Below are 13504 nucleotides of genomic sequence, written 5' to 3' on the forward strand. Positions count from 1 at the left end.
TTTTTTTTTTTAATATTTTATTGTACTTCAGGTGAAGGCTTAACAGAACAGATAGTTTCTCATGTAACAGTAGCACACATGCCGTTTTCACCACTCTTATTCAACATTGTGCTGCAGGTCCTAGCCAGAGCAATGAGGCTGGAAAAAGAAATAAAGGCATCCCAATTGGTAAGGAAGAAATAAAAATGTCTCTATTTGCAGATGATATGATCTTATACACAGAAAACCCCAAAGAATCCACAAGAAAACTACTGAAACTAATAGAAGATTTCAGCAAAGTTTCAGGATACAAGATAAACATACAAAAATAAGTTGGATTCCTTTACATCAACAAAGAGAACTTCAAGGAGGAAATCACTAAATCAATACCATTTACAATTGCCCCCAAGAAGATAAAATACTTAGGAGTATGTCTAACCAGATGCGTAAAAGACCTAGAAAACGAAAACTACAAGACACTGCTGCAAGAAACCAAAAGAGACATACATAAGTGGAAAAACGTACCTTGCTCATGGATAGGAAGACTCAACACTGTGAAAATGTCAATTCTACCCAAAGTGATTTACAAGTACAATGCAATTCTGATCCAAATTCCAATGGCGTTCTTTAATGAGATGGAGAAACAAATCATCAACTTCATATGGAAAGGGTAGAGGCCTCGGATAAGTACAGCATTTCTGAAGAAGAAGAACAAAGTGGGAGGGCTCACGCTACCTGATTTTAGAACCTATTAAACTGCCACGGCAGTCAAAACAGCCTGGTACTGGTACAACAATAGATACATAGACCAGTGGAACAGAACTGAGAATGCAGACGTAAATTCATCCACCTATGAGCAGCTGATATTGGACAAAGACCTAAATTCCATTAACTGGGGGAAAGACAGCTCTTTAACAAGTGGTGCTGGCATAACTGGATATCTATCTGCAAAAAAATGAAGCAAGACCCATACCTCACACCTTGCACAAAAACTAATTCAAAATGGATCAAAGACTTAAACATAAAATCAAAAATGATAAAGATCATGGAAGGAAAAATAGGGACAATGCTAGGAGCCATAATACATGACATAAACAGAATACAAACCATAACTAACAATGCACAAACAACAGAAGAGAAACTAGATAACTGGTAGCCCCTAAAAATCAAACACTTATGCTCATCAAAAGATTTCACCAAAAGAGTAAAAAGACAAACTAGCGACTGGGAAAAAAATTTTGGCTACAACATATCTGATCAGGTCCTAATCTCTAAAATCTACAAAATACTGCAAAACTTCAACAACAAAAAGACAAATAACCCGATTAAAAAATGGGCAAAGTATATGAACAGGCACTTCACCAAAGAAGACATTCAGGTGGGTAACAGATACATGAGGAAATGCTCACGATCTTTAGCCATTAGAGAAATGCAAATCAAAACTACAATGAGATACCATCTCACCCCAAAGCTAGCATTAAACCAAAAAACACAAAATAATAAATGTTGGAGAGGTTGTGGAGAGACTGGAACACTTACGCACTGTTGTGGGAATGTACAATGTTACAACCACATTGGAAATTGATTTTGTGCTTCCTTAAAAAGCTGGAAATAGAAATACCATATGATCCAGCAATCCCACTCCTTGGAATATATCCTAGAGAAATAAGAGCCATCAATGAATAGATTTATGCACACCCATGTTCATTGCACTGTTCACAATAGCAAAAAGATGGAAACAACCTAGGGGCCCATCAGCGGACGAATGGATAAACAACTTATGGTATATTCACACAATGGAATACTACGCAACGATAAAGAACAACAATGAATCCGAGAAACATCTTGTAACATGGGTGAATCCGGAAGGCATCATGCTGAGTGAAAGGACAAATATTGCATGCGACCACTCTTATAAGGACTCAAGAAAACGTTTAAACACAGAAGAAAACATTCTTTGATGGTTACAAGTGTGGGGAGGGAGGGAGAGAGGTATTCACTAACTAGATAATAGACAAGAATTATCTTAGGTAAAGGGAATGACAACACACACTACAGGGGAAGTCAGCACAACTGGACTAAACAAAAAGCTAAGAAGTTTCCTAAATACAACCAAACACTTCAAGGGACAGAATAGCAGGGGTGGGGGGCTGGGGACCATGTTTTCAGGGGACATCTAGATCAATTGGCATAACAAAGTTTATTAAGAAAATGTTCTCCATCCCACTTTGGTGAGTGGCGTCAGGGGTCCTAAAAACTAGCGAGCGAAATCCCGGGTGGAAAGAAGGAGTGTGCCATCACATTATAGGGATTGCAACTAAGGTCATATAACAGTGTGTGTATAAATTTTTGTATGAGAAACTAACTTGAGCTGTAAACTTGCACTTAAAGCACAATTTAAAAAAAAAAATGAACCAATGAATCTTTGAAGCATCTCACAACATGGGATGAATCTTGAGAGCATTATGCTGAATGAAATAAGTCAATCACAAAAGGACAAATATTGTATGAGATCACTACTATAAAAACTCATGAAATGGTTTACACACAAAACGAAACAATCTTTGATGGTTACAAGAGATGGAAGGAGCGGGGATGGAAAAACACTAGACAATAGATAAGTGGTAACTTTGGTGAAGGGTAAGACAGTACACAGTACTTGGAAAGCCAGCACAACTTGTCCAAGGCAAGGTCATGGAAGCTCCATAGCCACATCCAAACTCCCTGAGGGACCAAATTACTGGACTGAGGGCTGTGGGGACCATGGCCTCAGGGAACATCTAGCTGTACTGGCATAACATAGTTTATAAAGAAAACGTTCTATATTCTACTTTGGTGAGTAGTGTCTGGGGTCTTCAAAGCTTGTAAGCAGCCATGTAAGATACTCCACTGGTCTCACCCTGTCTGGAGCAAGAGAGAATGAAGAAAACCAAAGACACAAGGGAAAGATTAGTCCGAAGGACTAATGGACCACAACTACCACAGCCTCCACCAGACTGAGTCCAGCACAACTAGATGGTGCCCAGCTACCACCACCAACTGCTCTGACAGGGATCACAATAGAGGGTCAAGAACAGAGCTGGAGAAAAATGTAGAACAAATTCAAATTCATAAAACAAAAAAACAGACTTACTGGTCTGGCCCTGGACACCTTTATAGCTCTGTAACAAAGTCACTCTGAGGTTCACTCTTCAGCCAAAGATTAGACAGGCCCATAAGACAAAATGAGACTAAATGGGCACAGAAGCCCAGGGGCAAGAACGAGAAGGCAGGAAGGGTCAGGAAAGCTGGTAACAGGGAACCCAAGGTCAAGAAGGAGAGAGTGTTGACACATCGTGGGGTTGGTAACCAATGTCACAAAACAGTAAGCGTATTAATTGTTTAATGAGAAACTAATTTGTTCTGTAAACTTTCATCTAAAGTACAATAAAAACATATAAAAAATCAAATCAAACCTGTTGCCATCAAGTAGATTCTGACTCATAGTGACTCTATAGGACAGAAATGGTTGGTGGATTCAAACTGCCAACCTTTTGGTTAATAGCTGAGCTCTTTGAATAATCATGTTAGAAAGTGAAAAAGTTTTCACTCCTGCTTCCAAAAAATTATCAGGCACTGTTTTGAAAGCAAGGATTTTCAAACCTTAAATAAACAGATGACCTATTAGAGAAATTAACTCTCTCTAAATAGCAGTATTATAGTAGGATTATAATTGTCTTTCTGCACGTGGGGTTGCCATAAATTGGAATCCACTCTATGGCAAAGGATTTGGTTTTGTTTTCATATTTTCTTAGTGTTCTACTTTTCAATATATTTTTGTCATTATTCATTTTATTAGAAAATGATACTACATTAATCTAATTGAAATCATTAATGTGAGAATATGTAATTTTCATTTTAGGAAGTTTTTAAATCAGTGAAAGGCAGGCAAGGAAAAGGTCATACTAATTTGGGGATGTTGAAATTTCTAGAAAGAAGTGAGAACAGAAGTGTGCCTTGGGGTCGAGGAGTGGGTGCCAGCATCGGGGGCACATGGTCCGAGCATCACAGGCTGCTCTGCCGGACACATAGTCCATGATATAATCCACGTCAAGAGTTTAGCACTGTGCCTGTCCACACCAAGGACTCAGTAGATGTTAGCTATTATTATTATTATTACTGAGTCAGAATCTGGAGGTTAAGACTAGAGAGCTGCATTTTCATCTCACGTGGTTCTGATTCACACTGAAGTCTGAGAATTCTTGAAGTATATAACCGATCTCTGCCTTTTTTAACAAGAATATTGAATGGTCAAATGAATATTCAAATATCAAAAGCAAACAGAATTAGACCAAAGAACATCAGACTATCATTTACACCTTAACTTTGACTTATTTTAACTACACTGGGGTCATAGTTTTCTGGTTCAGTCCATTAAATCCTAGAATCCTGTCATACTAGGAAGCGTGGAGTTGACCCTGACTCATGGTGACCCCATGCGTGTCAGAGTAGAACGTGTTCCACACGGTTTTCAATAGCTGATTTTTTGGAAGTAGATCACAAGGCGTTTCTTCCAAGGCACATCCAGGTGGACTTGCACTGCCAACCTTTCCTTTAGTAGCCAACGGCGTTAACTGTTTGCACTACCCAGGAATCCCAGCATTCTGCCATAGTGATGATGTATTCAGGGATATGTCTCATACTTTTCAGCTGGTGGTCAGCTTAACAGAGAGCCCCATGCATGAGCAGCATGGAATGAGTGAAAGCTGTCCTCCTGCCACCAGCACCACTGTTGTGAAGAACTGCAGAGGGAATCCAGCTTACTTAAAATCTACTTTCTTGCTCTTCCAAATTACCCATAAAGGATATAGTACTGCCCTTGCTCAAAAATCAAAGCGCCCTTCAGTAGTTGGTCTCAAGAATGGCTGCCGATAATTCCTTCCCTCTCAGCACACAGACGTCATTCCTTCACTCCCCTTGAATCTTGGCCTTAGTGATTTGCTTGAGCAATAGAATGTGGCAGAAGTGACATTTGGGGATTTCCAAGGCTATGTCGTAAGAATTCTTGGAGATTCTGCCTGGACTTCTTGATTTCAATGCTTGCTTCAGGCGAAGCCAGCCACAATCTAAGAAGTGCAACTACCCTGGGACCACCATGCTGTGAGAAAGTCCAAGCTAGTCCCATGGAAAGGCCACACAGAGGAGAGATGCTCAGCCTGCTGCCAGCTGTTCCAGCCATCCCAGCCCAGGCCCCAGGAAGTGAATGAAGAAGCCTGCAGCAATCCCAGCCTCAGCAGCCATCTGAATATAACTGTCAAAGGGACCCCAAGTGAGAATTACCCAGCTCAGTTTGTCCAGCCCAGTACTGCCTACTGCTGCTGCCATAACAAAAAATAGCACAAGTGGGTGGCTTTAAAGAGCAGAAATTTATTTTCTCACAGTTCAGGAGGACAGAAGTCTGAATTCAGAGCACTGGCTCTAGGGGAAGGTCCTTCTTTGTCTCTTTCAGCTTCTAGTAGCCTCCAGCAATCCTCAGCATTCTTTCACTTGGAGATTCATCTGTCTCCATGGTGCCATGGTGTCTGTCTTGCCCCATGGGTGTGTCTCTGCGTCTATTTTGCTCTTTTTATAATCAGAAGTGATTTGGTTTAGGACCCACCCTATTCAGATATGGCGTCATTAACATAACAAAAGAAAACCCCTTTTTTCAAACAGGATCACATTTACAGGTTTGGGGTCAGGACTTCAACGTAACTTTTTGGGCAGTACAATTCAATCCATAACAAATACATTACTATTTTAAACCATTAAATTTTAAGGTGGTTTGTTACACAGAAAAGCAACAGATAAATACAACACAACCTTCCTCTTTAAAGAAAAAAAATCTGTTTTTATGATTTAATGTATGAACCAGATATTCAATACCTCTAAATTAAAAAGACAAAGTTCTTTATTTCAAAACCTTAAAACAACGTTGTGTAATGACATAAACCAGTATGTAAACTTAAGAAAAATGTTTCTATGAATAAACTCTGAGTACCTGTGTCTTAAAGAAAATCAGTTAAACTAAGAAATTCAAAAACAAATTCACAATTGAAAAAAGCACAAGAAAATAAGGTTAGCAATTTAACCAAGGATGTTTGCCTCCAGCTTTGTTGAATAATTCAAGAAAGATATTTTTTTAAGTGTCAATTTCATAATCTGTGAAAACTTTTAACCATTTAACAGCTAAGCTTTTATTTCCTAAAAAAAGAAAAACAGTTTATGCTCATATTCTATAAATGAACGTATGTTGTTGTTGTTAACTGCTATCAGCTTGGCCCACTGTCTCATGGTGACCCCATGCACAACAGAAGGAAACTCTGCCCGGTCCTGTGCCATCCTCATAATCAGTTGTGGGTAAGACTGTTGTGGTTCACAGGGTTTTCACTGGCTAATTTTCACCTCAACATAAAGAAAACAAAATTCCTCACAACTGGACCAATAAGCAGCATCATGATAAACGGAGAAAATATTGACGTTGTCAAGGATTTCATTTTACTTGGATCCACAATCAACGCCCATGGAAGCAGATGTCAAAAAATCAAATGAGGCCGGCCCTCAGCAAGGAAAAGGCTGTGTTCAGTTCAAGTGCGAAGCTTGTGAAGCCCAACAGCGAAAAGCCAGATGCATTCGAGTCTGGCATTTCTCAAGCACTGCCTGAACTGGAGATGAACTTGGACCTAAAGGCTCAGTTGAGAGAGCTGAATATAACCACAGCCAAGGAAACTGAAGTTGGTGGTGGTTGGAAAGCTATCATAATCTTTGTTTCCATTCCTCAACTGAAGTCTTTCCAGAAAATCCAAGTCAGGCTAGTACATGAACTGGAGAAAAAGTTCAGCAGAAAGCACGTTGTCTTTATTGCTCAAAGGAGAATTCTGCCTAAACCAACTCGAAAAAGTCGTACAAAAAATAAGCAAAAGTGTCCCAGGAGCCGTACTGTGACAGCCATGCACGATGCAATCCTTGAAGACTTGGTCTTCCCAAGTGAAATTGTGGGCAAGAGAATCTGTGTAAAACTGGATGGCAGCCAGCTTATAAAAGTTCATTTGGACAAAGCACAGCAGAACAATGTGGAACACAAGGCTGAAACTTTTTCTGGTGTGTATAAGAAGCTCACGGGCAAGGATGTTAATTTTGAATTCCCAGAGTTTCAGTTGTAAACAAAAATGACTAAATAAAGAACCATTCACAAAAAAAAAAAAAAAATCAAAGGACACATTGCATTGGGCAAATCTGCTGCAAAATATCTCTTTCAAGTGTTAAAAAGCGAAGATGTCACTTTAAGGACTAAGGTGCTGCTGACCCAAGCCATAGTGTTTTCAATCACCTCATATGCATGTGAAAGCTGGACAATGAATAAGGAAGATCAAAGAAGAATTGATGCCTTGGAATTGTGTTGGTGAAGAATATTGAATGCACCATGGACTGCCAGCAGAATGAACACATCTGTCTTGGAAGAAGTACAGCCAGAACGCTCATCTGAAGCAAAGATGGTGAGACTTCTTCTCTCATACTTGGACATGTTATCAGGAGGGATCAGTCCCTGGAGAAGGACATCATGCTTGGTAGGGCCAAAAAAATGAGGGAAACACTCAAGGTGATGGATTGACACAATAGGTGCAAAAATGGACTCAAGCATACCAACAATCATAAAGATGGCATATGACAGGGCAACGTTTCATTTTGTTATACATATATAAGGTAACCATGAGTCAGAGTCAACACTGACAACACGTAACAGCATCAATAATGGTGTAAATTGAAAACGTGGGACTCCATGTTCAAAAATTATTCAGAAATTCAAGACAGCACAGCAGAGAATTAAAGCAAGCTGAGAATTAACTCCTTCAGAGTCGGGGACTGCACAGGTTGCATGCCCAAGGTAAAAAGCAGCACACTGATGGCACTCCCACTCTGTGTCTGATACTGGAGATACCAAAATGACCCTTGTTTAACCCCAGCTAGCTTTGCCTTTCAGATTATGTACAGTACTTGTGTCGCAGTGACGACGGTTGTCGGGACAGCGGAGACAGTAACCAAACACAACTCTTACAGAGAAGTGGGGCCAGGAGGGTCACTCTGAGGAGTCGACCCCAGCTTCAGTCCCAGGAGTTTATTTATAGTCAATACAGCAAGCAGTGAAGCAAATAACAGAACAATGGGCTTTGGGTGCGGGCAAGGGAGAAGGAATTCAGGTAAACAAGCCAATCAGTAAAGGGACAAGAGGTTTGGGAAAACAAGTCGTGACAAGTCTCAACATGTTGGGGACAAGTCTCAACATGTTGGGGACAAGTCTCAACATGCTGTGCAGCATAGAGGCCTGTGGGGGCTGCAGTTATCAATAGTGCAACCATGTTTAAATGGCATATATCCCCAATACTTGCAATTTCCATCAGTCTAATTGTTGGTTAAAAAATTTTTATAAGCTCTATTATAATCAGGTTTAATTTTCTCAAGTTTGATTAAATCAGAAAAGCAAATAAATGTAAAGGGAAGATTTGTGGTAAATCAGCAACCAGCACCTCTTCCTCAGTTGAACTAGCCTTTTTTGATGGAAGAAACGAGAAAGAAGCACACTGATGGAGCTCCCACTCTGTGTCTGGCACTGGAGATACCAAAATGAGCCTTGTTTAACCCCAGATATCAAGCAAAACCTTTGCGATAGAGTTAATCCTGACTCATTGCAACCCCATGTGTTAGAGAGTAGAACTGCTCCATAGGGTTTTCTTGGCTGTAATCTTTATGGAAGCAGGCCACCAGGTCTTTCTTCCGTGGTATAGCTGGGTGGGTTTGAACAGCCAACCTTTAGGTTAAGAGTGGAGCAAAAACCATTTGTGTCACCGAGGGACATAGCTACCAAGTAGATGTATTGAAAAGATGTTTGGAGGTTGGTGGCGAAACTTGAAATGATGCCCTGGTTTCTAAATAACTTCAAGGAGTTACTCGGAAACCCTTTCCGTGAATTAAGCTTGTTCAAACCTCAGGTTTATTCAGGGATCCACCTTTTCTAGCTGCCTCAGGAAAGAAGCTGGGCACACGCGGCTGGATGCTTCTTGAAGGGGAATAGAGTCTAACTCCAAACGCTTGCTCTTCCTGTTGATTCTTAAATAGCCAGGAGAGGAGCATATGCCCCAGGAGAAGGAGGACGACGAAGAGGAGACGCCTGCAACGTTGGTTCTCCAGAGCAGCGCCAGGAGGACAGAGAGCAGAACCGGCGGGGCGAGGCCGGCGGAGGGGGGCGGAGCTAAGGGTGGGCCCAGGGGGCGGGGTCAAGGTGGTGGCACCAGCGGCCATGTTAAGACCCCGCCCCCCCCCCTTGTGGCTGCTCCTGTCCCTGCTGCCACCCGAGGTAAGACTGGGTCCGGGCAAAGGCTCGGTGGTCTCCGCCAGCCTGGGCCTCGGGCTGCACCCGCGACGCGGCGGAGCCAGGTCGGGGCGGGTGCTGCTAGAGAGTCCTGCCGCGCCAGCGCCGAGACGGTAGCCCAGGCTCCCATCTGTGGCGGAGGCTGCGGCCTGCGGTGCGAGGCCTGGGACCTGGCTCCGAGCTTGACGTCTCAGCCTAAGTCCCTTTTCCTTCACCCCGCTTCCAAGAACTGCAGCCCGGGACCAGGAGCGGATTAGCCGGTAAGCACGGTGCGCACCGGCTTAAGTGTATTTACTTGCTAATCTGTGGTGAGCGATTTCACACGGTTTCACCACATCTCTGACGCGGGGGAGGGTGTACCGTGCACCGTAGATTGGTGGAAGGCACAGTCGGGCCCCTGCGAACCTTGCTTATTGGGTAATCCGGCCGTGCGGGGGCTCCCGGGCGTGCAACATCCGAGGGGAAGCTTCCGGTTTGCAAAGTTCTTTCCGTTTTCCGAAGACTTCCTGCACTTTAGACCCGATGCCCGCCGCGTGAAGTAACCATTTCACCCCAATTTATTGAGGAATCCGAGGCTTCAAAGTGTTATAAGGCCCTACGGGGGTCTCATCTCCCGTGGTTCAGGGGTGCAGGGTGCGCGGCCGGGCGAGGAGACAACCGGCCGCTGCGCCTCGGAGCGGCCTGCCCGGGCCAAGGTCAGGAGCGCTCGCACCCGAGGGCCCGGGAACCAGCCTGCCCGGCGAAGCGTTTGCGAGCTTTGGAGTTCAGGAAAGTCTGTGTTGTAATACCCTCAGAGTTCTGTAGAAGTCCCAAGTTTATTTCTCTTGGAGCAGACCTTAAAGGAGGACATTCCAGGCTGCAGGAATAACAATAGCTAACATTTGTGTGCACATCAGAGCAAGCAGCGTCCTAAGCACTATGTGAATTAATTCATTTAATCTCCGGAACTACCTTTTGAAATTGATAGTATTATGACCCCATTTTACAGATGCCAGAAATGAGAGATTAAGCGGCTTGCGCAAAGTCATGTAATAGTAAGTGGTGAAGCCTGAATCTGAACCTAGAGGGTCTGGCTACCCAGGCTGCGCTAAACCGGTATGTCACGCCATTGAGTAAAAACCTCCCAGTACAAACCTTCAGGACTTTTTAGAATTATACATGAATCAGATTTGACTAAAAGAAGATAATAGAGAATGAGATTAGATCAGAAAAAATAGTGTGGTTGAGGACAATTTTAAGACCAAATTAAGGTCTTCGGAGTTCATGGATGTTGTATTTTTTTTTCCCCAGAGTAGATTATTCATATGAGGACAAGCGGTGTGAATTTTTTATGAATGAAAAGAGATTATGCTTAATACACAAATAAAATTTGACCAAAGTATATGTGGAGTTTTATTCATCCTTATTTTTCTTTTTGACAGTAATCCTTCAGTTTTAATTTTATGAAATTGTAATGGCATCAAAACTTGAGGAAAATTATGTAATTACATTCATCTTCAATTTCAGTGACTTATTGGTTCTCAACTACTAGCCTGACTCCTAAGTGAGATTAACTCTCTACACCTGTAGCAGTCAGGAGGTAGTCAGGTGTTTCTCATTTGCTAGTTCACGGGTAGAATTATTGCCTTCCACGTGGAAGACCCAAGTTCAATTCCTGGCCAGTGCACCTCATGCACAGCCACCACCCGTCTGTCATTGGAGGCTTTCATGTTCCTATGCTGCTGAACAAGTTTCAGTGGACCTAGACTAAGATGTACCAGGAAGAAAGGCCTGGTGTTCTGCTTCCGAAAATCAGCCAGTGAAAACCCTGTGAATCACAATGGTCCAGTCCACAGCCAATCATGGAGATAGTGCAAGACCAGGCAGCATTTCGGTACCTTGTGCATGGGGTCTCCATGAGCTGGACAGCAGCTAATAATAATGTGTGCTAGAAATGACTAACATTTCCCTGTCTGCAGGGTTCTATTGATGAGAAAGTTAACTGGATTAAAGCCATGGGTTTCCATGCAGGATTAATTGTAGTAGGACATACTGGAAGGAAAAAAAGTAGAATAAGTTTTAATTTCCTAGCTGTAATTGAAGTAGTGGCAGTGGAAATTCAAAGGAGGGGTAGATTTCAGACATTGCAAGTGGTAGATTGGGCAGGACAGGCATGGGTGAAAAGGAGGTAAACAGATAGGAAAAGGAGTTGGTTTGAAGGTTGGCTGTATAAGCTTAATTTTAGGTGTGTTCAATTTTACTAGCTGGCGGTGTATCTTGGTAAACGTGTTCAGCAAGAAATTTAAATTCTGAAACAAATGCTTAGAAAAATTTGGGTCTAGAGATGCAGGTTTAGATTCTTCTACCCAGAAAATATAGTTGAAACTTAGAAATGGGGGTCGGAGCTGGAGGATGTGTGAAAAGAAAAGGAAAAGGATGGGAGGAGAAAGAAAGAGTGGAAGAACCCAGATCATGAGTTTGCACTGAGGAGAGGATTTGAACAAAGTGATGGTCAGCAGTGCAGAATGCTTTGCTTACAATCCAGTGATATTGGGAGACCTCTGTAGTTACTAAGAACCAGTGGAGCAGGAGACACTGAAAATGAGGAAAAGAATCACGAAGAAAATGAAGAAATGGATCAAGGTCCAAGGAGTCTGAGAGAATGGAAACAAAAAACAGGAATATAGAAAACAGATTCGTAGGAAGAAGAAAAGAATGGGTAAAAATACAAAGAATACAGATTTCTAGCTCTGGATGACACTTAGCTTCAGTAAGTAAAAGGGAGAAGAGTTAAGATTTGACCATTTGGGCTAGATACTTTATGAATAAAGGCAACTTCCTTCCTTTAACAAGGGCAGTGGTAGTTCACTGGTAGAATTCTTGCCTTCCATGCAGGAGACCCAGGTTCAGTTACTGGCAAGTGCATCTCATGTGCAGCCACCACCTGTCTGTTAGTGAGGCTTAGTTGTTACTGTGATGCTGAACAGGTTTCAGGGGAGCTTCCAGACCAAAACAGACTAAGAAGAAAGGCCTGTGGATCACAACAATCTGATCCCATTGTGCCTGGGACCCCCATGAGTCGGGCAGATTTGATGGCTTTCTTTAATGGTTTTTGCCTGATTGGTATGGCATGCACTAGAGTACATTTCTTCAAAGAATATTGATGTTCACTAACTTTCTGGGATAATTGTATAACTCCCACAGGCACTATAGAATTGATTTTTTATTTTTGGTTTTTTTGGGGGGGTGTTTTGTTTTTTGGTACTTTATCCCACTCTGTCTCATCATTGGAAACCCTGGTGGTGTAGTGGTTAAGAGCTACGGCTGCTAACCAAAAGGTCGGCAGTTTGAATCCACCAGGCGCTCCTTGGAAACCCTATGGGGCAGTTCTACTCTGTCCCCTAGGATCACTGTAAGTCGGAATCGACTCGACGGCAGTGGGTTTGGTTTTGGTTTGGTTATCACATCATTACTCCCACAGAATCTGTTCCAGAACCTACAAGAAACACATTTATCAGACAAATGGCACATAGTTGTGTGCTATGTGAGTTTCTGTATATATTTTTCCCCCTTGTCCTGTGTATCTGTCACTTCACCAGAATTCATAAGCTCGGTCAACTCTAACCAGTTTGTCCTTTTGTAGCCCCGGAAGGGTTTGAGGCTTTTTATCCTCCTCAGTTTTCCAAGTCCCCCCTCTGTTTTCTTCACTCTCAGTATTGACCACAGCTCGTACTTCCAAATTGCACTTTGAAACTTTTTTATTTATTTAAAAAGAAAAAAAAAGTTCAGAACTCTTACCCCAGCAAAGGTTGTTGACCAGTCACCAGGCCTTGTGGCAAACTTGGTATTAAGGCAGTTAGGTTCAGAGCTGAGGTGAAGTGGCGGTGCTGACTGATCAGCTGCATGGTCCATGCTGCCACATCCTGGGTAGGTAGTCAGCTACTTACCTCAAAAGAAGAAAACGTCTCTGTTGAGAACGTATAAGTGTCCCTTGTTGCTAGGTGCCCTTGAGTCGGTTCAAACTAGCGACCTTATATATAACCAAAAGGAATATTGCAGGTCTTGTGCCATCCTCCATATAACCTTTGTTATAAAAAGTATATCCCATTTGTAAACTGGTATTTTTTTCAGGATCATCTACCATTTGGTGCAGAGAAAAAA

At 42.3% G+C, this 13504-nt stretch overlaps 1 protein-coding gene and 1 pseudogene across 1 annotated transcript in view; both read left to right on the top strand.

Annotated features, from left to right (window-relative positions):
• Window positions 1–6545: 6545 nt before the first annotated feature.
• On the top strand, window positions 6546–7191 carry LOC101349799 (40S ribosomal protein S7 pseudogene; annotated as a pseudogene).
• A 2154-nt stretch (window positions 7192–9345) lies between these two features.
• The window catches only part of ESD (esterase D), a 31331-nt gene continuing 27172 nt past the window's right edge, over window positions 9346–13504 (top strand). The window contains exon 1 of the mRNA XM_004376586.2: window positions 9346–9624. The gene's annotated coding sequence lies outside the window, so the exon portion shown is untranslated. The remainder of the gene's footprint in view (window positions 9625–13504) is intronic.

This window comes from Trichechus manatus, unplaced genomic scaffold (genome assembly GCF_000243295.1).
Source record: "Trichechus manatus latirostris isolate Lorelei unplaced genomic scaffold, TriManLat1.0 scaffold00044, whole genome shotgun sequence".
In the NCBI taxonomy this organism is placed as follows: Eukaryota; Metazoa; Chordata; class Mammalia; order Sirenia; family Trichechidae; genus Trichechus; species Trichechus manatus.